At 42.9% G+C, this 26457-nt stretch overlaps 1 pseudogene; it reads right to left on the bottom strand.

Moving 5' to 3' along the window:
• The window catches only part of LOC117367667, an 81927-nt pseudogene extending 55753 nt beyond the window's left edge, over positions 1 to 26174 (bottom strand).
• Between the last annotated feature and the right edge of the window lie 283 nt (positions 26175 to 26457).

Here is a 26457-nt window from a genome sequence, read left to right as displayed (position 1 = left end):
TGGTTTTTCTCCCGTGTGGATTCTTTTATGAGTTATGAGGTTACTTGTTTTATTGAAGGATTTTCCACATTCAGAACATATGTATGGTTTTTCTCCCGTGTGAATTCTTTCATGAGTTATGAGGGCACTTGTATTATTGAAGGCTCTCCCACATTCAGAACATTTGTATGGTTTTTCTCCCATGTGGATTCTTTCATGAGTTTTGAGAGTACTTGTATTATTGAAGGCTCTCCCACATTCAGAGCATTTATAAGGTTTTTCTCCTGTGTGGGTTCTTTCATGAGTTCCAAGTTTGTATTTAGTATTGAAAGTTTTACCACATTCAGAACACTTATATGGTTTTTCTCCTGTGTGAATTCTTTTATGAGTTATGAGGTTATTTGTTTTATTGAAGGATTTTCCACATTCAGAACATTTATATGGTTTTTCTCCAGAGTGAATTCTTTCGTGATCTCTGAGATTATGTTTTCGTTTGAAGCTTTTACCACATTCAGAACATTCATATGGTTTTTCTCCCATATGGCTTCTTATATGAGTTATGAGGTTACTTGTACTATTAAAAGATTTTCCACATTCAGAACATTTATATGGTTTTTCTCCAGAGTGGATTCTTTTATGAATTACGAGACTACTTGTACTATTGAACGATTTTCCACATTCAGAACATTTATATGGTTTTTCTCCAGAGTGGATTCTTTCATGAGTCACGAGGCTGCCTCTATTATTGAAAGATTTTCCACATTCAGAACATTTATATGGTTTTTCTCCAGTGTGGATTCTTTCATGATCTCTGAGATTATCTTTTCGTTTGAAGCTTTTATCACATTCAGAACACTTATATGGTTTTTCTCCAGTATGGATTCTTTCATGATGTATGAGGTTACTTTTTTCATGAAAGCTTTTATAACACTCAGAACATTTAAATAGCTTTGCTCCCTTAGGATTCATTTGATACACTTGTTTCTTGCTAACGCTGATTAATTCATGTTTTCTCAGTTCAAATACCTGTCTGAAGTTTGACTTCCCAGTGAACATTTCCTTGCTTGTAGTGCTCTGACAAAGTTTCTGTCTGCTAATTCTCTCACTTTGTCTGAAATTTGGGCAGTTGGTAGCATTTCTCTTTTGCTCAGTACATACATTTGAACTTTTTCCTTTTGTGGTCTTTTCTTTCATGCTAGCACTACTAATACCTTGTACATTATCAGCTGAATAATTTGGGATGTCTCTTGAAGGGTCTTTGTGTGTCCATTCTTCCCTCTGCTGCCCATAACATACTCTTATTCTTTTATTCCCAAATCCATCATCTGTTGGATAAAAATTAAATTATATACATAAATTATACAGCTATTAGTAACATATATAAGCAAATATTTCCAAAGATGTCTTTAAAATCATCTTGTGGACAGGTAAGTGATAGCACATGAAAAGATATAAACAGACCATCCTGATCTCATTTGTTGGTTCTGAACATCTCATCCTCCCCTCCAATATCTGCAATGATTCCCTTTACTTTGATTATCCCAGGACAAGCAGGCCTATATTCTCACTGATAGGTGACGTCACCACAGAGCCCTTATAAAGTTCTTGACTGCCCGCACCACGCATGCGCGAGTGCCTTCCCACCCGACGGAGGCGCGCAGTCTGTCAGGTTTTTTGTATCCGCTGAGCTAGTCAGTCGCTCTATTATCGCTTGTGTCGATTTTTATGCCTTCTCGCTCACGCGGTACTCCTTTTTTCAATTTTTTTAACTTTTTCGCTTTCTAACGCTCGGCCCGGCGGGGCCTCTTCCCACCCTCAAGCCTCGACCTTCGATTTGGCTGAGGCTATTTTTCCTTCGATGTCACAACCGTCTATGGGTTTTAAAAAGTGTGAACGGTGTGCTCGCCCTATTTCGTTCACGGACCCGCATCGCTGGTGTCTTCAGTGTCTCGGGCCGGACCATAGGGCTGAATCCTGCACCCGTTGTTCTTCTCTACAGAAACAGACCCTCAGAAACTGTCAGATTCAACAACGGTTGCTGTTCGGGCCTGCTATGGAAGGGGATTTGGCATCAGTCCTGGTGTCAGAGTCTACGCCGAAGTCGACTTCACATCATTTGACATCGCAGGATTCCCCTGGGTGTCGCAGTCTGTGAGTAAGTCGGCTAAGAAGCCTTCTCCTTCCCTTACAGGTCCTCAGGTCACTACTGCAGTGAGCCAAGTCCTACCGACCTTGAGGCGTCCTAAAAAATGCTTGGCTCTAATAGAGGTGAGTGCCTCGTCATCGGCCTCCTCATCTCCGGAGCGCAGAGTGGCACCGAAGGTACCAGCGAAAAAGCAAGCGGTACCAGTGCAGTCTCTCGAGGACACAATTGCTGCTGTGGTTAAAGTCCAATTACAAGAGCAATTATGAGACCAATTACGAGAACAATTGCAAATTTTGCTTTCAGTGCTAGCGACACCGGTTCGTTCTGAGCACATGGTTTCGGCATCGACTTTGGTGGCACCAACCAGGTCTGAGCCGTCCATCCGGGCATCAACTTTGGCAGAGCCAGTTTTTCATGCCCCGACACCATCTAAAAAATTTTCATCAATACTGGCAGTTTTGTCTTCTGGTGCGATGTTGGATTTGGCTCGACATCATCTGAGACGATGTCGGTCAAATCAGGCAAGTCCCTGCGGAAGCTTAAGCATGTCGAGCCCTCGACACCCATCTCCCAAGTTCCACTGACAAAAGATTTGGATCTTTGGGAAGACCCCAAGGGACCTATCTTGACAGTCGATGAGGCTTCCTCAGATGATGATGGTTTTTCTAGGGAACCTGTTTCAAAGCCTGAACAGACCTCTTTCTCCAAGTTTTTGAGGAAAATGTCAGAAGCACTTTCCATTCCTCTTGAGTCTGATTCTAAAAAAATCTAAAACATTTTTGGATGCATTGGATTTTGAGCAGCCTCCTAAGAAGTTGCTTAAGCTCCCTCTTCATGATATTCTTAGGGAGACATTACATTACATTACTGACTTCTATTCCGCCTGTACCTTGCAGTTCTAGGCGGATTACATCAGAAGATAACTGGACATTTCCAGGAAAAGTTACAATTTAGGGAGCTGGTTACATAATTGGGTCTTGGGGAGAAATTACAAGATAAGTAGAAAGTTAAGGATTACATCAGAAGAAAGCTGGACATTTACAGACTTATAAAAATTTGGAAACATCTTTAACTGTTCCAGGGGCTCCTCATAAGCTGGACTCCCTTTACAGGGTGCTGGTGGAATCTACACTTAAGAAATCTGCAGGTGCCAGTATTTACGCTTCTGTTCCTCCTGGCAGAGAGGGTAAAATTATGGATCGTTTTGGCAAGCGTTTATTCCAGAATTCCACGCTTGCCAATCGGTCTGGAAATTATGCTTTCCATTTTTCTTTTTACCTCAAACACTTAAGTCAACAAGTGTCTGCTTTCCAGAAATATTTGCCTGACCGCAAGCTTCCTCTTTTCCAGCAGTATGTTGCTTCTTTGTTGCAATTGAGGAAGTTTTTGGTTTGCTCTATTTATGATACCTTTGAGCTTACCTCTCGTGCTACTGCCATGTCTGTTGCTATGAGACATTTGGCTTGGCTTCGAGTTTCTGAGCTGGATGTTAATCATCAAGATCGTCTGGCCAATGCTCCTTGTTTGGGTGATGAACTTTTTGATGAGTCTTTAGACACTACGACTCAAAAGCTCTCAGCTCATGAAACCAGGTGGGATACTTTGATTAAAAACAAGAAAAAGTCTCCACCTGCTCGTCCTTACAGGCCACAGTCTACTTACCAACGTAGGTTTGCTGCTAGACCTTTGCAACAACCTCAGTCTCAACCTCGTAGACCATGGCAGCCTCAACAACAGCAGCCTTGCCAGCAACAGCAGAAGCAACCGGCTGCACAGCCTAAGCCTCAGCAGCCCTTTTGACCTGTTTTTTCAGAGCATAGCCAATTTCAGCATTTCTCAACCATTGCCCCAGCCCATCGGGGGTCGTCTTCAATGGTTCATCAACCGTTGGGAACTCATTACCTCGGATCATTGGGTCCTCACCATCGTTCGTCAGGGTTACTCTTTTCATTTTCAGACTCTTCCTCCAGACTGTCCTCCAAAAGAGTCTGCTTTGGACCCTGCACAGTCCTCCATTCTTCTTCAGGAAGTACAATCTCTTTTTCAGCTAAATGCCATCAAAGAAGTTCCTTTCGATCAACAGATCCCCAAGAAGACGGGGGGACTCAGACCCATCTTGGATCTCAGAGCTCTCAAAAACTTCTTGGTCAGAGAAAAATTCAAGATGTTGTCACTAGCTCTCCTGTATCCTCATCTCAATCTCAACGATTGGCTATGCTCCCTAAACCTCAAAGAAGCCTACACGCATATACCCATGCATTCTGCCTCTTGGAAGTACCTTCGGTTTCAGATACATCAATATCATTACCAGTACAAAGTTCTTCCCTTTGGGTTGGCATCTTCTCCCAGAGTATTCACGAAATGCCTGATTGTGGTGGCCGCCTGTCTACGGTTACACGGTCTCCAGGTCTTTCCTTACCTGGACGACTGGTTGATCAAGGAGGTTTCATCTCAGAGAGTGGTTCATGCAACATCTCAAACCATCTCCTTTCTTCAGCTTCTGGGATTCGAAGTCAACTTTCCCAAATCACATCTCATTCCAACACAGCATCTCCAATTCATTGGGGCAATTTTGGACACTACTCTGATGAGGGCTTTTCTTCCACCAGATCGACTTCAGACTCTCATTCGTCTCTGTCAGCAATTGCTTCCTCTTCAGACCATCTGACACATGATGGTTCTTCTGGGACATATGGTTTCTACGGTCCAGGTTACACCCCTGGCAAAACTCCATCTGCGCACTCCTCAGTGGACTCTAGCATCCCAGTGGTCTCAAGCCACGGATCGTGTCTCGAAGCACATATCCGTTACATCGTCTCTTCTGCAGTCTCTTCGTTGGTGGATGACCTCCTCCAATCTTTCCAGAGGTCTTCTTTTTCACTTGCACCCTCATCACAAGATCATCACCACAGACACGTCTCCTTATGCCTGGAGGGCGCATATGGACGATCTGCAGACTCAGGGTCTTTAGACTGCCAGAGAAAAGTTATTTCATATCAATTTTCTGGAACTCAGAGCGATGTTATATGCCCTCCAGGCGTTTCAACATCTTCTCTATCCTCAAGTCCTCCTCCTTTGCACGGACAATCAAGTAGCAATGTACTAAATCAACAAGCAGGGAGGCACGGGTTCTCTCCTGTTGTGTCAGGAGGCTCAAAAGATTTGGTCTTGGGCGACAGCTCGCAATCTATTCCTGAAAGCTGTCTACATTCAAGGAAAGCAGAATTCCCTAGCAGACAACCTCAGCAGAATCCATCAGCCTCACGAATGGACTCTCGACGCTGTAACTCTCCAGTCAGTATTTGCTCAATGGGGCACCCCACAGGTGGACTTATTTGCAACTCCTCACAATCACCAGTTGCCCCAGTTTTGTTCCAGACTTTACTCTCCTCTCCGTCTGGCGGCGGATGCCTTTCTCCTGGATTGGACGGGTCGGTTTCTATATGCCTTCCTTCCACTTCCTCTCATGTTGAGAACTCTGTTCAAGCTCAAGAGAGAAACGGCCACCATGATTCTCATTGCTCCACAGTGGCCCAGACAACATTGGTTTTCCCTTCTTCTACAACTCGGTTCCAGGGAATCCATACTACTTCCAGTGTTTCCTACTCTGCTTACTCAGAATCAGCAATCCCTTCTACATCCCAACCTGCAGTCTCTACACCTGACAGCTTGGTTTCTCTCGGGCTGAGCTCTACTCAATTGCTTCTCTCTCAGCCTGTTTGTAAAATTATTGAAGCTTCCAGGAAACCGGCCACACAGCAATGCTATCAACAGAAGTGGACTCTGTTTTCTTCCTGGTGTTAACTTCATCATCATGATCCAACTTCCTTGTTAGTGGAATTGGTGCTGGATTATCTCCTTTTCCTGTCGGACTCTGGTCTTAAATCTACATCCATTAGAGTTCATCTCAGTGCTATTACTGCTTATCATGAACCAGTGCAGGGTAAACCTCTTACTGCTCATCCTCTGGTATCCAGATTCATGAAGGAGCTTTTCAATGTGAAACCACTTCTCAAGCCTCCACCTGTAGTCAGGAACCTTAATGTGGTTCTTTCCAGTTTGATGAAGCCTCCGTTTGAACCAATGGCCACGGCTCATCTCAAGTTTCTTACCTGGAAAGTGGTCTTCCTTATTACTGTCACCTCTGCCAGGAGGGTCAGTGAGTTGCATGCGCTGGTAGCAGATCCATCTTTTACAGTATTTCATCATGACAAGGTGGTTCTCCATACTCATCCAAAATTTCTCCCAAAAGTTGTCTCTGACTTTCACCTCAATCGGTCCATTGTTATCCCAGTGTTTTTTCCAAAGCCTCATTCTCTTCCTGGGGAACGGGCCATGCATACTTTGGACTGTAAACGAGCTTTGGCTTACTACCTGGATCGCACCAAGCCACACAGAACCTCTCCCCAACTATTCATCTCATTTGATCCGAATAAGTTGGGGCATCCTGTTTCCATACGAACGATTTCTAACTGGCTTGCATCTCGTTCTGCTATGCTCAGACCGGACTGGCACTGGAAAGCTGTGTCACAGCCCATAAAGTTAGAGCTATGGCAGCTTCTGTGGCTTTCCTCAAGTCTACTCCTATTGAGGAGATCTGCAAAACTGCCACCTGGTCCTCAGTTCATACCTTCACTTCTCATTACTGTTTGAAGTCTTTCTCCAGACGGGATAGACACTTCGGCCAATCTATTTTACAAAATTTATTTTCTTAATGGCCAACTTTCCCACCATCCCATTCTGTTAGCTTGGAGGTCACCCATCAGTGAGAATATAGGCCTGCTTGTCCTGGGATAAAGCACAGTTACTTACCGTAACAGGTATTATCCAGGGACAGCAGGCAGATATGCTCACAACCCTCTCCCCACCCCCCCCCGGGTTGGCTTCTTAGCTGGCTTAACTTAACTGACGGACCGTGCGCCTCAATCGGATGGGAAGGCACTCGTGCATGCGCGGTGTGGGCAGTCAAGAATTTTCTAAGTTCTTAAAGTGGTCCGTACCGAAGGCTCTGTGGTGATATCACCCATCAGTGAGAAAATATGCCTCCTGTCCCTGGACAACACCTGTTACGGTAAATAACTGTGCTTTACATTCACCAACCAAAATCTCATTACATAGCAATTCTTGGCTTACCACTCTTCATATCAGCATCCTCCTCTCCTCCCTCCAGTTGGTCACTGGCAGGATCCTCTTCAGTTTTCAGAATCTCTCCTGTGGGGTCAGCAGGGTTACTTTGGCAGCCTATAATAAGAATAGAAAATCACTTCAAGATTTAAAAGAAAAGAAAAGTGAAAACTTGGCTAAAACTGAGATGATGGGACTTTTATGACTTTTGAAAATGTAAGAATCCTGGTGGAAGGAGATAAGGATCCTTAGTTCAGAATATGCCTCCATTCCATTAATACCATGTTGTCATTCTGCCCCACTCACACCCTCTACTGCTATCAGTGTGGTCCTTCCTATAGCTTTCCCTCCTGGAGTCACCAATTTGGCCATCTTTCCTCATTCCTTCTGTTGATCCCTTCTACTACAAATAATATTCAAGGTAAGTACCTAATATTCCCATCTAGTGCAAAGGGCGTACGAGTCTGTACCAGTGGGATGTACCAAAGCAGTCCCTCAAGATTAGGGTGGGACACATAAGCCTGCTGCGTCCATTCAAGCTGCCACGTCCACTCTGGAAAATTTGGATGAAATTATGAAGCAGGGACCAAGTAGCCACTTCTCTGGTGGAGTGCGCCTGCAAAGAAACCGGATGCTGCTTGCCACATCAGATGTATGCTGAGGAAATAGCTGCATGAATCCACCTGGAAATAGTGGCCTTAGGATTATTCAACATGAAAAGATGATCTGTAATGCGAAAGGCATTTGTTTCCTCCAGATTACGGAGCAGAACTCTGCCGACATCCAGTTGTTCAAAGGCCTCATCCTACATCTTTGAATCTGTTGGATGAAATGCTGGCAGTCGAACTTCCTGATTCATATGGAAGGCAGAAACCACTTGGGCAGGAAAGAAGGCACTGTGCGCAAGGAGAATCGAAGGTAGGGCTCCCTACACAAGAGAGCCTGAAGCTCTGAAACTCTCCTCGTCAAGGAGATAGCTACAAGAAAAAACATCTCGACCATGAGATCCATAAGCGAAGCATCCTCCAAAGGCTCATAAGGGGTTTTGCTCATGGAATCCAGGACAAGGTCAAGATTCCATTCTGGAACAGGCAGCCGCAACCTCACAGCACACAGGTTTTGTGCTCTGTAGCCAGGGGGCAACCCTTTCTCAGGGCTCTCCTCATAGAACTTAGGGAATTTCTGGTGGCTCTGCTGACTGACCTTTTCAATGCTTCTCTACGTTTGGGAGTGGTACCGAAGGTCTGGAGAAGGGCGGATGTGGTCTCTCTCCACAAAAGTCGAAGTAAGGAAGAAGTAGGGAATTACAAGTCAGTAAGTCTGACTTCTGTGGTAAGCAAATTAATGGAAACGCTTTTATAACACAGAATGATGAAGTTTCTGGAATCTGGTGGATTACAGGACCAGAGGCAACATGGATTCACTAGAGGTAGGTTTTGTCAGACAAATCTGATCAATTTCTTTTACTGGGCTACCAGAGAAATTGATAGAGGGAGTGTGTTAGATGTAGTGCATTTAGATTTTAGCAAAATCAGTGTTCAACCCAGACATCTAATAAATAAACTGAGTGCCGGCGGGATGGGCCCCAAAGTGGCAGGCTGTGTTAGGAACTGGTTGAGTGGAAGACAGAGGGTAGTGGTCAATGTAGATCGCTCTGAGGAAAGGGATGTTACCAGTGGTGTGTCTCAAGGTTCTGTTCTTTTTAACATTTTTATAAGCGATACTGCTGAAGGGCTGTCAGGTAAGATTTTCCTCTTTGTGGATGATACCAAAATCTGCAATAGAATAGAGTAGTCACCCCAGATGGTGTGAATAACATGAAGTAAAACCTAGCGAAGGGGGGAGGAAGTGACATCAAAGCCCATGCTGGACCTGGCCCTATTTTGCAATAATTAGAGTCTTACCTCATTTCTCCCCATCCGGTGAGAGAGCAGCCTCCATTTCAATAGCAGGACCGCGATTGGTCAGATTTGATGATTTTGCCTATCAACCTTCACCCACGCTGAATTGTCCAGCAAAGATTGTGAATGTGCAGGCAGACCTATCATCTGGGTCGCAGCCGAGTGCAGGATCACAGCCTTTATTTTTGGCGATGTCAGATCCGATTCTGGAATTTTGACAACTTCTCGAGGAATTCAAAATTCATATAAAATTGAATAGTGTAGAACATGGCCGTCCGCTTAATATTCGGATTGAAGAAAAGCGAGCATGTTAGTCCCTACTACAAACTGCTACACTGGTTGCCAAGTTCTCTTGCATTTGTTTTAAACTGGTTTGGGGAATGGCCCCTACCTATCTCTTACCACATATCGAGCTACACATCCCCACTAGGACAACCAGAAATTGTAATCTTTTTGCCTATCCAAGGATCACTCAGTGCAAATACAGGTCCCTTCTGGACAGAATTTTCAAGTTTCAAGCTAGTAAACAACAGACCTGGCTAGGCAATTGCATCAACGGAGCCAGGTTAACCTACGGCACTTTTCGGAAAGAAATTAAGACAGCACTGTTCAACAGATTTATCTCCTGATCAGATACCATTTTAAAACTAATAACTCCACACTGATAACTTTGAGAAATATGTGTATTTTTACTACTTGTATTCTGTAATTTTGCTGACTGTCCAGTGATATTTTCGCTATTTGTACTCTGTAATTCGCTGATTGTCCAGCTCTCTTCAGTGTAAACCGCCTAGAAGTCGTAAGATTATGGCAGTATAGAAAAAAATAAAGTTATTATTATTATTATTATTATTATATAAAAGCAGTTCGATCGGAACTAACTACTCTCTCAGCAGACCTAAGAGGAGAAATAATGGAACAGAGTGGCCATGTGGCGGAATCAGAGAACTGACTTGAGAAGCATCAAGATACGATTACCGCTTTGGAGACCTCTTGGCATGAATGTAAGACCACCAATTCATATTTTATGGATAAAATTGAAGACCTGGAAAATAGGTCTCAAAGTAACAATTTGCGAATCCAGGGGTTACCAGAGCTATCTGAATATAACAATTGTGAGCTTACTACTCAGAGACTAGTGAGTATGCTCTTAGCTGAATCGTCCAAACCACTGGTGCCTGAGAGAATATCGAGTATGCGGGCTCATTGTACCCTGGGTCGATTACGCATGAATGTCCCATGGGATAGTGTGGTATGTTTTTCTGAATTTAAGCTGAAGGAGTTTATTTTATCAATTGCACGCAAAGTAGAAGCCTCTACATGGGACACATACCCTATTCAGTTCTTTCAGGATCTGGCTGCTACCACAGTATGCTGCAGGAGTGACCTGCGGCCTTGCACGCATCTACTGGCTGACAGGGGTATCAAATATAAATGGCAATACCCCTTTGCACTAACTTTCCACTGAGAGGGTAAATTGCAGTGGTTGTGCACTTTGCAGGAGGCATTGAAACTGTTTCCAGAACTGGCGACATCTACATTGAATCCCGCTGTAGTGGCGGGGACTGTCTCTAAGATGCCTGTTTCCGCATTGGCTTGCCTGAAATGGCAGAGTGTCCCGTAGAAGGGACACCTTACGTGACAGTCCTGAGCTGCTCATCTTTAAACATCTCTGTTATTTCTGACAATTGCATAGACTGCAGTTGACACTTGCAATATATGAAACTAAATCACAGCTTACAGCTTACTCCTTGATATGCTGTCCTCATTATGAATCTGTGAATCTGTCCTCTCCTGGTTTGCCTCCTACATTTCCCAATGCACCTTTAGTGTATGTGTTGGTGGATCCTCTTCTTCTGCTACCCCGATAATGGTTGGTGTACTCCAGGGTTCTATCTTAGGACCTCTTCTCTCTCTATACCTCTTTCCTAGGTGCCCTGATCTAAACTAAACTAAACCTTAAATTTGTATACCGTATCATCTCCATAAAGATAGAGCTCGGCACGGTTTACAGGTAAATTTAATGAGGGAAAGACATAATAAGAAATTAGAGGATATGAAGAGGATAGCTAGCTTTACATTTTAAATAGATAGCTATATGTTTTGGAGAAAAGCCAGGTTTTCAGATGCTTTCGGAATAATTGGAATGAGCCTAGGTTCCGCAGCGGGGCAGGGAAGTTATTCCAAAGCTCAGTGAATTTGAAGAAAAGGGATTTCCCTAATTTACCTACACACATGACGCCTTTTAACAAGGGGAAAGATAGTTAGAGTTTGTGGGTGGATCTGGTAGTGTCAGGTCTCGAAGAATTCCAGGATAGTGGAATTAGGGGAAGAAGAATGCCATGTAGGATCTTGAATATTAGTATTTGCATCTAAGTGAAAATTTAGAAATACTCCACAACAACTAGCAAGGATTTGATTATAAAGGAATTGTTGGCTCACCGCTCTTGGTATCAGTATCCTCAACTACTCCCTCTAGGTGGTCACTGTCGGGATCCTCTTCCATTTTCAGATTCTCTATTGTATTCTCAGCAGTGTAACTTTGGCTGCCTGGAAAAAATGGAAAAATAGCTTCAGGTTTAAAGGAGAGATTACAACCTAAGAAAAGTAATATTTTGCTAATATTGAGATGAGCTCTGAAAATTCAAGTGTCCTGGTGGAAGGAGTTAAGGAAAATGAACCGTGGCATTCAACACAAATAGGATGAGAGACAGTAGATGTTTAAAGGAGAGAAACATGGGGAAAGGGTGAGGGAGAATAAGAAAAAGAGAAGGTATAACCCCCTGCCCCCTCCCCCCAAATTAAATAAAATAGAAAAGCAGACCTGACAATGAAAGGAGAAAAGTAAAAATAAGGAAACTAGAACACACACATAATTAAAGGAGGGACTGTGATGATAACACCTCGTTCTCATTGTGCCAGATCCAGAGGAGGAATCTTTCTTATAGGAAAAGTTTGTATCTCGTCATTACTAGTTTTAATTCAAACTCCATCACCTGTTTCATGAAGTTCCTCACATGAGTCTGTGATGGTCAGATTTCCTCTTTCCTCAGATCCTGGAGGGTCATTCCTGAATCCCTCTTGCTCAAACCGGATTAAAATCTCAGGCTTGATACTGTTGGAGCCTATTACGGGATGATAGTTTTCATTAGTACAATATGTTTAAAAAAATATTACCCCAGACCCCGATTATCTTATTACTGAAGTGGGCAAGTCCTTTCCTCAAGAGCTACAAACAGCTCTGGTCATCAGGAGATTTGTTTTATTTCTTTTTACACAGATTGATTGATTTAGAAACATTTACATTTGCCACCTTCTGTTGCCTGACATCACCAACTGGAGATCTGCTAAAGTGTTCGGATTTAATGAGATGGGGCTGGAGAGGTCGTCAGCCCCCAGTAAGTTCATTTATTCTTGATATACGACTACTACTATTGTACACAGCACTGTACAAAGTCACAAAGAAGAAGACAGTCCCTGCTACAGCTGAATCTGCAAAACATCTCAAGGGCTTACTGAACAACACCGCTACCCGGTTTAATTCTGGGACCCCCCATGACTGGCTCTAGGATAGTGCTACAGCCGTCAGAGGAGATATTCAGGGGCAGTTTCTGGGTCAGGGCCCCTGAATATCTCCCCCTGGGAACTTTTAGGATTCCTTTTACTAAGGTGCGCTAGCATTTTTAGCACACGCACGAAATTACCGCTCGCTAAACTGCGCGGTATGCTTCTAGAATAATGCCAGCTCAATGCTGGCATTAAGATCTAGCGCGCGAAGCAATTTAGCATGCACTATTCCTCGCGTTAAGGCCCTAACGCACCTTAGTAAAAGGAGTCCTTAGTGTAGGCATTTGGACTAGGCATCTACTTTCTATAGAATCGCGTTTTTCGAGTTAGGCACCTAACTTTCAATTAAGTCCAATTAAGGTCGATTGTGAGGTGCTGAGTGCCAGTATCAGCACTGATTAAGTCTATAGATCAATTAAAAGTAGGCAGAGTTTATAGAATCAGGGCCAAATCAGTCAATTAATTAGAACGTTCTTCCCTGCTGTCTCTTATGGGACTGTTTGTTTCGTACAGACATTTATCATATTTCTGTTATGTGATTCTTCTACAGCGCCATTAAAATGTGTATTTCGGATCCCTAGAGCCCTTAGATCTACTGCACAGTTCACCCTTAATGTCCCTTCCCTGAAAATAATTGGAACTCGTCGTACTCTTATTTTTTCCGTAACAGCTCCTACGACTTGGAATTCTCTTCCTCTATATTTAAGAACCGAACTAAATCCGCAGAAGTTCAAAAGCAGTTTAAAGTGCTTTCTTTTTAAAGATGCCTTTAACTGAAAATACAATACATATTAATCTTAACCATTTCTAGTATTGATAATTTTAACAGTTTCCAAAATTGATATATATCTATGCCAGCAATTCTTCATTCCCACCCCTTATGTGTTTACCATCTATGTACCTTTTTAAAAAAATTGTAGTTCTCCCCCTTTTTCCTATTGTCTCTCATGGCTAATAAAGTAGTTACCCAAGTATGTCTCATAAAGAATTATGTATTTAATCTCTTAAAATGTTAATGTCCTTGTTATTTTTTTTTTTTTTAATCTTTGTACAACATTTAGTACCTTTGGATAAGCGTTTAATCAAAAAAACATGAATAAACTTGAAACTTACTCTTATCACTAGGTTTCAATTCACCATTTCCAAGTTTACCTCATTGATTGTATATATTCGGTCATTTTAATATTGTTATGCTGTTAACCAAACTGTGTTATGTTAAACTGTACCTGCTGTACACAGCCTCGGATGAATCTCTTCATAAAGGTGGGTAATAAATCCCAATAAATCCCTAAATAATCTAAAGCATTATTGTAAACCGCATTATGTAATGTGATTTGCACCGATCAACCCTTAGTAAAACTCTCCATGCCTAAGTCAAAATGCACCACGTTCATCGGTCAGGTTCCCCCTTGTAACAATGGAGAAACCTCTCCACCAACAACCCTTTCTCATCCCCTTTATATTCTAGGGTGTTATTGACCTGATCCCACCTCCAGGACACCCACCTCCTCTGCCTTTGTGGGCATTTTATTTCATCAAAATAGGGGAACGGACAGCGGTATAGTATGTTTTAAATCAACTTGGAAATTTGGAAGGAGAAGAGGATAATGGCCTCTCACCACCACCAAGTTCCTCAATGGTCTTGGCTGACCTTAGTAAAGCTGTGCAGGAGGAATTTGATACTTACTCGATACAGAAAGATGAGTCTGTTCAGATGCCTCTGATTCAGGAGGATCTATGAAGGGGAGATCCTCCTCTTGTTTAACGCTCAGCGAGAAAACAGATGTTACAATCGGAAACACTGTTAAAAGAAAACACATCTAGGATTCACCAAGAATCTGATAATAATAAACTAGGAAATAGAGTTTAGGTCTCTTGGGCCCTTTTACTAAGCTTATGGCATGCTAGTGGAATTAGCGCATGCTAAATACTAAGAAGCCCAAACGTATAAAATGGGCTTCTATGGATTTAGCTCCCGCCACTTCCATTAGTGGACTTAATGACAATCGTGCTCTGAAAATGCAAAGCCTGCTTACTCTTGGTGGGCTCATTTGGGTTCCCTTTTTCCTCCAATTCACAGTGTTGTGGAACATATTTCTCATCTTCTTTTTCAATCTTGAATATAACATCAGGATTAATGATTAAATAACCTGTAAATAAGAAATAGGAAAATGATATTTACATTATATTTATAGAATCCCATCTATTTCCGTGTGTGTCTGTGTCTTTGTGGCAATTTTGAGAGCAGAGCCATCGCTCTTGCCCTCACTACACCCCATAAACTGCCAGGATTGTAAAATAGGCCCAATGGGGGCACCTAGAAGTCGGAAGGGAGTAAAGGCGACTCCTGTTTATAGGGGAGGGAAACAAGCAAGGATGAAGTGCACATTTTCAGCTTCCACCAAAAACACATGGTCAGTTTCTGCAAAACCAGGCAGAAAAAGAATTTTGGGCCAGTTTCAGAAGTGTAACCAAAATTCAGTCAGCTTTTAGTATGTGTATATATTGGGATTTTAGTATTGTATATACCTGACAAAGCTTAAAGCTTAGAGAAAAAAGCAGTTACAAACTGCCAGTTGATTAAGAAAAAATCTTAGACATTTGCTAGTACAGATATTTCTCTTCATGGCCCTCCTAGCTGGGGAAATTGCAGTCGCTATCTTCTTGGTGGCATCTGTTACCATCTAAAGGGGGTTATACACTGCACAGTCCAGTTGACTACTCTGCAGCTGACATGTGCCTTACACAGATGTCAAATTTCTCAAGAAATCTGACAACTAAATCCTTTTCCCTGGACTTCTGTACCAAATTTTTGTAGTTTAGAAAAGGAAGAAAGACTCTGGCTAAAGTTGAAAGACCTTAAAGGAGAGGCTTCTTACATTGGCTCCTATTGGATATGGGATGGCATCAGAAGCCAGGTTCTAAATTTCAGATGATGATGGGACCCAATACCTGGGATTTCTCCAGGGTTCAGAAATTAACAGCACCTATTCCATAACGTACCTGTGATGGATAATAAAGAAGGTGTATTTACCTCGTGAGATGAGGATGTCATGAATCTCCTTGATGATCTTCTTGTACAGCTCTTTCTGCCATTCTCCCAGAACGTCCCACTCCGTTTCCAAGAAATAAGCAGCGACATCCTTGAATGTGACAGATGTCTGGAAAGCAAGACATGGATACAGTCAGCCAGTTTCCTTATCATGTTTCTGCAGTAGAACATAAGAACATAAGCAGTGCCTCCGCCGGGTCAGACCATAGGTCCATCCTGCCCGGCAGTCCGCTCCCGCGGCGGCCCAAACAGGTCACGACCTGTCTGCATCACCAGAAGGGGCTCCCTTGCCACCTTGGTTTCTCATTTAAGTCCTATCTTCCCATCGTAGTCCTAACCCTCCGGTCTTGCACATGCACGACCTGTTGGCTTTCTATACCTGTGTTACATCCCAGCACCTCTCTCAGTATCCCACGATCCCTTTATCCCTCAGGAATCCGTCCAATCCCTGTTTGAATCCCTGTACCGTACTCTTCCTGATCACTTCCTCCGGTAGCGCATTCCAAGTGTCCACGACTTTGTTATATGACTTCTGTCAGTAAGATCAGATCTCTGGTGCAGATTTCCTGTTCCTTAGTCAAAGTCTGGAAATCTCTCATGTTGGCTGATTTAGTAGTTGGAAGAAGGTAGTTGGTTTTGATCAAAGGAACTTCAGCAAAAGTTATAGAGATGGGAAAGAGAGAAGCAAGTAGGTTGATATCTGAAGGTAGGAAAGTGGAGAAGAGTTCTGGGGTCAGTCTGTCTGTCTGTCTGTCTGTCTGTGTTGTTGCTACTAACAGTCTATAATCTGTTTAGAAAGGATAGAGATGGCAGAGAAAGGAAGGATGAATACTGCATATACTTGAACATAAACTTAGATTTTTGGGCCAAAGAAATGACCCAAAAATTGGGGTCTCAGTTTATATTTAAGTGTTCTCCCTCTCAGACTCATTGCAGGCCTCTCCCTGGGCCCACCTTAAGTCCTGCTGGTCCAGTGGTAAGTCCAGAGCAAGAGCGATCCTCCTATACTAAAAATGGCTGACGCGAGTTTTCACAGTGGATACTATGTTTATTTACTGCCTTTTCATGAAGGGATTCACCCAAAATGGTTTACAATACATTGAATAGTAATCAGGAAGTCATAGGTATTTTGCCTATCTGTCCCTGCAGGCTCATAATCTAATTGTGGTACATGGGGCAAGGGAGAAATTAAGTGATTTGCCCAGAGTCACAAGGAGCAGGCTGGGATTGAACTCACAACCTCAGGGTGCTGAGACAGCAGCTCTAACTACTAGTCACTCACTCCCATAGTAACCTTGCAAGACTGACATGAGTTAGGTTTATATTGAAGTCAACACTTTTTCCCCTTTTTGGGGTTAAAAGTTTACCTCAGTTTACATTTGGATGGGTTTAAATTTTAGTGTAAGGATGGTCCCCTTGTTTCACCCAGCTATAGGGTAGGGATCCTCACAATTTACTACTTTAGGTGAGCCATGAGCCAGGACTGTAAAATTATGTCCTTACCTGATAATTTTCTTTCCTTTAGTTATAGCAGATGAATCCAGAGACAAGTAGGATAACGTCCATCAACCAGCAGGGGGAGATAGAGAGTACTGAATTGACCTCGGGTATATCTTTGGTCAATCAGAATATGTCTTCTCAAAGCAGTTGAAAAAAGCATATAAAAGTAAATCACATAAATCTTATCAACCGCATTAAACATATGAGACATGGGACACCTATGGAACTTCTTCCGTCACATGCGCTACCTGAACCATTGATGCATCAAAATGGAGATTGCAATTTTAGACTAAAGGCAAGCCTAGACTGCTCCTGAGAGTGAGCAACCCCGCACCAGGGTGGGGCTCTGGATTTATCTGCTGTGACTAAAGGAAAGAAAATTATCAGGTAAGGACAGCCAGCCATCTTCTCTTCAGCCCTTTAAAGGGCCTTGTTTCAGCTGCTGCCTGCATTTCCAAGCACAGTGAGGGAAGTGAGACCAGTAATCCCCCTCTCTGCCCTAGAACAGCTTTTTGAATTTCTTCGGCAGGAAGCTCCGCCTCCTTTGAGCCAGCCATCTTCTCTTCAGCCCTTTAAAGGGCCTTGTTTCAACTGCTGCATTTCCAAGCACAGTGAGGGGAAGGGAGACCCATTCATCCCCCTCACTGCACCTAGAACAGCATTTTGAGTTTCTTCGGCGGTAAGCCCCACGCCCTTCTTCCCCAAGCCAGCCATCTGCTTTTCAGCTCTTTAAAGGGCCTTGTTTCGGAGTGTCGCATGGCTCAGCACGCTGCTTGTGCACCAAGCACAGTGAGAGAAAGGGGACCAGTCACCCCCCTCACTGTAGCTAGAAAAAGAGCAGCCCCAAAATTGAATTTTCTTCGGCAGGAAGCCCAGCCCCTTTCTGCTTCAGAGCTACCTCTTCAGCCCTTTAAAGGGCTTCAGCTCCAAAGTACAATCATCTGTACGGGCTAACATGGCCGATCTTACAGGAATATTTCTAGCCTTTTTCGTTCTCTACTTGCTAGGTACAAGAAGTTGGGGTTTGAGAGCGTTAGCATTTGAATCAATTCCACTTTACATGGGACAGAATCACCAGGTCTGAAAAACTTTCTCGCCTCTCTCGCTTCCTTCATGATTGCATGGAAACAGGTCCTTTTCCAATCCCTGTGGTGAACTCCTCCCGCCATTCCTCAAGACCAGGGATCTCAAAGTCCCTCCTTGAGGGCCGCAATCCAGTTGGGTTTTCAGGATATGCCCAATGAATATGCATTGAAAGCAGTGCATGCACATAGATCTCATGCATATTCATTGGAGAAATCCTGAAAACCCGACTGGATTGCAGCCTTCAATGAGGGACTTTGAGACCCCTGCTCAAGACCAACGCACAAAAGACAGCGATTCCTAAAGAACTTACAATGCTCAGAGCCTTTGACTCCTTTAGAACATCACAATCTTTCTGGAAAATATCTGAACATTCATTCGGTCAAGAATAAAGCACAACTGGTCAAAGACTGGCTGGAAAAAACTCACCTGGACATATTACTTTTAACTGAAACTTGGCTAATCTCTGATCAGGATATTATCATAGGTGATTTATTACCTCCAGATTATAAAATTATCCCTTTATCAAGAAATTCAAAAAGAGGAGGTTTAATTCTGCGAGATCATTTTGAGTTTCAAGTGTTAGATTTCAAATTAACCAATGATCTGGAAATTCTTACTTGTAAAATAACTAAAGAGGATTGTAAAGATAACTTGATTGTCACAATATCTTATATTCCCCCTAACAAATGGCAGATAGCAAAAGAGGAATTCTATGAATTTCTCCTTGCAAACTCTGTAGTTGGTGCCTACAATTTTCTATCTGGTGATGTTAATTTACACCTCGAACAGGAAGATAACTCCAACGTAACTGATCAACTGTCCTTCCTTACATCATTAGGTTTTTCCAAACCACCTCCGACTAAAACCCATCAGAAAGGTCACCACTTAGATCTGATTACATTTCTTTCTAATGTTTCAATTACTCACAGTGTAAGTTTTAAAGGTGAAACTTGGACCAATACTGTTTGGTCAGACCATATCTTTTAAGTAATTATGAACTATGCTGGATTAAAAGACAACTCAAAATGAAACCAAGGAACAGTTTCAAAGAGAAAAAACTATTTGCACAAGAGGACAACTGAACTCGGTAGAATTCTGGATGGATTATAGCCTAATATCTAACTCAAACTTCATTATAGGATGGAAAAAGTTTAGCGACCAGGTCTTAAATGACATTGCTCCTCTGAAAGAACGTAGGAAAAGACTACGCATATCAGACAGCTGATACGATAATGGTTTTAAAGCGAGGATTATGTAAATTGGAAAGAATATGGTATAAATCAGGGAAAGATGACAGACTTATCTGGAAACAAGGTTAAAGAATATAAAAGAATGATCAAAGAAAAGCGTTGCAAATATTACTCTCAAAAAATTAATTTTCCTACTTTAAATAATAAAGAACTTTTCAGAATAGTCAACTCTTTGTTTGATATTGATTTACATAAACATTCTAATACAGATCTTCCACCTTCGGCTGTGAATCTAGCCGACTATTTTGCTACAAAAATTCATAATTTGAGAGCGTTTCTTGTAGGTTCAAACTTAGATTTAGCAATCACTTTAATTCCTTTAGGAAAAGAAAGTTCAGCTGTTGATATGATCTGGAATCATTTTGAAAATCCAGACTGGAACCAATTCCTCAAGCTGGATTCAAAATATGTACAATCCAATTGCCTATTGGATAACTGTCCACCGACTATTATGAAATCAGCCCCTATCCCCTTCAAGGCTGGGTGAAAAGTGCGCAAGACAAATGCGCGCTGACATTTGAGAGCAGACAATTGAGCGCAAGACTTCAGCGTGCTGCTCTAAAAGCTGATTTTAAAGGGCTCCGTTGGAGGGTGTCCACGGGTTACTTAATACTGTTCGTGCTGCTGTGTTGCGGGTGTGTGGGGGGTGTAACCCCCCATTATACAGAAAACTTAACTTTTTACCTATTTTTAGGGGAAAAGTTAAGTTTTCTGTATAATGTGGGGGGTTACAACTCCCCAAAACCACCCCCAATGGCAGCGCCAACACTATTAAGTAAACTGGAAACCCCCCCCCCCCCCGTCAAAGCCCTTTAAAATCACCTTTTAGAGCGGTGCACTGAAGTCTTGCGCTCAACTGTCCGCTCTCAAATGTCGGCACGCATTTGTCTTGCATGCTTATGACTGTGAACCCTTTAATTGGGTCTCTTTATGCATGTGTATTGGCAAATTTCCGGTGGAACTTGGTCATATCCTTGAGACTCCTATTATTAAAAATTCCAAGGAGTCTGTCTCCTTGACTGCCAACTAAAGACCTATTGCCAGCATACCATTTTTTCTTAAACTAATGGAAGGACAAGTTAACATCGATCTCATGAAATATTTAGAGAAGTTCAACATCCTACACGATTCTCAGTCTTGTTTTCGTACAGATCATAGTACCGAAACAATTTTAGCTTCCATGACTGATCACCTTTTCCATCTGTTTTCTCTGGGAAAAAGTGCACTGGTACTATAGTTCGACCTGAGCAGAGACTTTGACCTTGCTGATCATGACATTTTGCTCAGATGCTTTGATTCCATTGGCATTTCTGGACAGGTACTAAATTGATTTACGGGTTTCTTAAAAAAAACGTATTTACAAGGTTTACAGCAAAGGAACTCCCTCTCAGACTTGGTGTAATCTCTGCAGAGTTCCACAGGGCTCCCCACTCTTCCCCTTTACTTTTCAATGTCTTTATGGCACCACTGGGAAATATGTAATCCAATTTAAAACTGAAATCATATATATACACGCGGATGACATTACAATTATTATTCCCATAACCTCACTGACTAAAGAGACAGAACAATTCATCTCATTTGTCCTTACTAAGGTAGAACAATGGACTACGCAATTTAAATTAAAACTGAATTCTGCTTTAGTCTAAATGGGGAAACCTTAGCTAAGACTAAAGCAGAACGTGATTTAGGAGTGATAATTAGTGAAGACATGAAAATTGCCAATCAAGTGGAGAAGGCTTCATCAAAGGCTAGACAAATGATGGGTTGTATCCGTAGAAGCTTTGTCAGCCGGAAACCCGAAGTCATCATGCCGTTGTACAGATCCATGGTGAGACTTCATCTGGAATTACCAAAAAGATGTGCTGAGAGTTAAGTCGGTTCAACGAATGGCCACCAGGATGGTCTCGGGGCTCAGGGATCTCCTGTATGAGGAAAGGCTGAATAAATTGCAGCTGTACTCACTCGAGGAACGTAGAGAGAGAGGAGACATGATTGAGACATTTAAATATATCACGGGCCGTATCAAGGTGGAAGATGATATCTTCTTTCTTAAAGGACCCTTGGCCACAAGAGGGCCTCAGCCACCGGCGGACATCGCCTATGAGGCCCAGGCCACCAGAAGAACTCACCTCTGCGGCCTAAGCCACATGAATAATTCTCAACTGAGGCCTCAACTGAGCCAGAGGAATCTTCCTCTACTGAGGCCCAAGCCAAAGGAACACGTCTCATCGAGGCCTTAAGCCGCAGCAATATCGTGTAAACTGAGGCCTAAGCCACAGGAATATCCTACCACTGAGGCCAAAACCAAAAGAATATTGCACCTCTGCTGCCTAAGCCACAGGAAGATCTCACCTCTGAAGCCGAATGCCACAGGAAGATCTCGCCTCTGAGGTCTAAAGCTAAAGGAAGATCTCACCTCTGCGGCCTAAAGCCACTGGAAGATCTAACCCCTGAGGCCAGCCCCAGAAATCGACCTCCACTGAGGCCTGCACCATAGGGCCCTGTCCCATCCTAGACTTAAGCCACCAGAATCCTTTTGCTTTGTTTTTTTTACGGAGGTCTAACCACTGAAAATTCCACATCTGAGGCCATAGGAAGATTTCACATCTGAGTCTGAAGCCCCAGGACTAAAACTCAACTGAGGCCTAAGCCATAAGAACCCTTCTTATCTGAAGCCTGTTCCTCATCTGAGGCCTAAGCCCCAGGAATCCATTTCACCTGAGGCCTAAGCCCCAAGAATCTTTGTCCACCTGAGGCCTAACCCTAAGAATCCTTGTCCACCTGAGGCCTAAGCCCCAGGAAGATTTCACCTCTGAGGAATTGACTTCTTGATCTATCTCAAGAAGACAGCTACCTGCAACAGACCCTCATCCCCCCTTAACTTAAACTAGGAGATTAGAAGGTGAGAGTAGCCACCCAGGTCAATTCAGTGCTCTCTATCTCCCCCTGCAGGTTGATGGACGTTATTCCACTTGTCTCTGGATTCATCTGCTATTGATGACAAGGAACAGACATTTGCTGGTAGGCCAGAGAAAGTATTCTTCTCAATAATGCCAGATTATACAGATGGTTTTAGTGAACAAAACTTTAAATTTATTCCATCTCTCTAGAACCAAAGAGAGGCTCTTCTAGAACAGCAAGTTGCAGGACAAAACAACAAACTATTTACATATTCAAGTATATTAAAGATGGCATGTTGTTTTAATATCTCGTAATTGTGCAATCCCCTGTGCTGATAGGAATCTGATCTATTGGTGGACATAGCCCAAAAGACATTCTTCCGCCCACGGCAGGAGTGTAAGAAATCGCTGTTGATGTCAGTCATATATTGATGTGAATCCACCAGAGAGATCCAAGCCCTGCCTGAGGTCTTATGCACTGCACATTTCTAGACAATGCCTTTTTGCAAGCTGTTTCCTGTTCAGTAACAATGCATGTCAGGTTTCATTGACCTATACTAAGAGGCAGGAACTCCAGTCCAGAGCTGCTGTTATCCAGTTCACATTGTTCTAACCACTTTTAACACACAGGCAGCCCTAAAATAGAGACTGCTAATGTTATTTGCTTAGGTTGGGGAGATTCATGCACCCTATCTTACATCCCTTGGGGGTATGAATTTACCCAAAAAGATCTCAGGAAGGACATACAAAATCACTTAGCTGCCTCAGCTTCTACTTGTTTCGATGTGAGCAGTTGTAGCACTTGGAGAGCCTCTACGGTTGCTGGTGGTGTAGGGTGGAATCGTTCCCCTGACGCAGCTCAGCGAAACGGAGGTTTCCCCATCGGGCAGGAGTGGCTGCGGGGCCGGGCAGGCTTGCACTTTTGGATGCGAGGAAGACAGTTGGTTACCGTCTGCAGCTAAGTGATTTTGTTTTTCCTGCTTGCCATGGACAGTGTTTGAGACTCGTATATGTGCTGCTTGCTTTTGCTTACACCTTGGGAAGTTTTGTAATTTGGCATGCTGAAGTTTTTTGAGGTGGTTCCTACAAGGGCTACTATTGTGTTTCTCACTGATGATTGGACTGACACATTTTGGACCTTATATGTTTGTGGTCTATAAGTGGAGTTTTTTGCCATATGAAGACGATCTGAGGCTTTTTCTCTACTTTTTTCTTTTTTTCTCCTTTTGTTGTGGTTGTGGTGTTTGACTACTGTTTGAGTGAGTGGGTCTATGTATGAATGCAGTGGGTAGACCTTGTAGTGTATAGGTAGGTTCCACCGGTGGTTTCCAATAATTTGATAGTAAACGGGTATAAATTTACCCCCAGGCTACATTAGCATATGTGGTAGATCTTTACAAGCAGTAATGCAGCAGGGAAATCCCACATCCTCAGCTGCATAAATGCACTCTAGTGGGCCCCAGTCCTGAACCTACCATCTATTAAAGCACTGGCCTCAAACTCAAAACCTTTGCAGGACCACATTTTGGATTTGTAGATATTTGAAGGGCCGCAAAATATAGTTAATGTCTATTTAAGAAATGACAATTTTGCATAAGGTAAAACACTTTATAGTTTATAAATCTTCCCCTCCCCCCAAAGGCCTGCATGCTCCCCCCCCCCCCTTCTTTGCAGCGTCCTCCAGCTTCCCCCCTGTCCTCCCGGTCTTAGTTTCAGCTAATTAGCTAAAAAAGAAGCGGTGCCAACGGCTCACCCAGACCAGCAGCAGTATCGGGAGCCCCTCTCCAGCAGGGCACCTGATCACAGTTACACCCCTTCCCCGATCCAGCAGGGGAGAATACTTTAAATATATATTTTTTATTTCTCTTGATGCTTATTTTTTATCTCTATTTTTTATTTATTTTACTTATTTATTTTTAATTCTATCTTTAAATTTATTTATTCATTACTTGATGAAATATTCATTTCTATCTCTATATCTATATCTATCTCTGTCTTTATATTTTATCTTTATTTTTCATAAATTGTCTCTTCAGGTACTTTAGTTAGATTGTGAGCCTTTGGGACAGTTAGGGAATTTCCAAGTACCTATCTTATTTATTTTTATTTATTGTATCTTTTAATGCATTCATTTTTGTAAACTGCTTAGAAACCTCACGGTTATTAGCGGTATATAAGAATTAAATTAAATTAAAATTAATTACCACAGATTGCAGAAAGGATCGTCGGTGCTGCGGCGTTCCTTGCAGGCTCCCATCGGCATCTACAGCACGTTCCCTCTGCTGCGGTCCCGCCCCTCCTCTGACATCAGGGGCAGGATCGTGGCAGAGGGATCATGCTTCTGAGGATCGCTATACCACCAGCAATCCTCTCTGCAGGTTGCGGTAATTATCTGAAGGTAAGAGCGGAAGGCCAGGGGGGAAGCCAGAGGATGCTGCAAAGAGCGGGCAGCACTAGTACAGACAGCAGTAGTATAGACCGCGGGCCGCAAAATATTACCTGGCTGGCCACGAATTTGAGATCACTGTATTAAAGGGACCATGCAGCTCTCCTTCCCTCTTCCAATCTCATAAACCCCATTGCACAGACTACTGCAATCTACCTCCAACAGGTTAGTCTTCCCTCCAAAACAGATGAACAAGAAAAGAGAAGGGAAGGCTGGAAGAGATGCACAGGGAAAGGTTTTCCTTTTACAAGAGTAAAGAGAAGAATTTCTTACCTGTGATACAAGGCAATAGACATTAAAATCAAAGCAAAGAAAATAAGACATCTTTTTATTAGACTAAATACTTTCTTTGAATTACCTGATCACAACCCAGGGCAGACATTTCCCTCCTGTTTCCCTCTGAATCCTGCAGCTGCTGGGAGGGATTCAGTCTGGAGATTTCCCTCTTCCTGGAAAGATAAGCAGATTGGGCTGATCCCTGAGTCTCCCCCTCTGCAGGAAGGGAACTGGGTCTCCCAGGGATTTCCAGTTGCAGGACACAGAAAGTTTCTGCTTCTCTTCTGAATCTTGTCTGTTCTTTGCAGCTCTGCGGAAGTAGAGAAAGCAACTGAGCATGCTCAAAGCTCTTCACCCCACCCCTCCAGTGAGGTCATCCTGGAATACCCCGCCTCCTTAAGGTGGAGCTGTAGAAATAGCAGCTACAGGTAGCAGATCGTTCTTGGGTGGAATCTACTGTGCTGTCTCAAGATTCAGAAGAGAATCAGAAACGTTCTGGGACCTGCAACTGGAAATCCCTGGGAGACCCAGGTCCCTTCCTGCAGAGGGGAAGAAGAGGGATTATATCTGGGACTACAGAATCAGCCCAGTCAAGGCAGCTCATTAACTTTTTTGGTTAATTTACTGTAAATCTACATTAAAGTTAATGAGAACTGACGCAGACTTTTAGTATGAACCAAAGATAATGTGACCATTTATTTTTTTCATCAAAACGGGACATCTATTAATTGTCAGTCCCGCCCCCAATCCCATGTCTTGCATCTGTACACCCCAGATCCTGAAAGCTTTCCATGACTTTTACCACTCATATACTCTTCGGAAAGCACTACATCTTCAGATCCGACCCACAAGTTCCTCTCCAGTCTTCACTTACCTCAGGTCGGAGATGCCCAACTTCAAGATCTTCAAGCTCCTGTTCCGGCCTCAGAGATCCTGGCAGCTATAAAATTGCTACCCTCGGCAAAATCTCCTAGCCCCGACGGAGTTCCAGCTGAACTGTATAAATCTCTTTCAGATTCTCTGGTTACTAAACTTCAATATTACTATCATGCCAATTGTTATTATCCCTAAATCTGGTAGAGATGATCAACTGGTACAGAACTACAGAGCAATATCTTTGCTTAATCTTGACCACAAGATATGCACTAAACTCTTGAGTTTTCGATTGGAAAAGGTCATCCAACCTCTTATACATAAAGACCAAGGTGGCAGATATGGTGCTGATAA

Source organism: Geotrypetes seraphini, chromosome 10 (assembly GCF_902459505.1).
Source record: "Geotrypetes seraphini chromosome 10, aGeoSer1.1, whole genome shotgun sequence".
NCBI lineage: Eukaryota > Metazoa > Chordata > Amphibia > Gymnophiona > Dermophiidae > Geotrypetes > Geotrypetes seraphini.
This window is presented reverse-complemented; position numbering and strand designations above follow the sequence as displayed.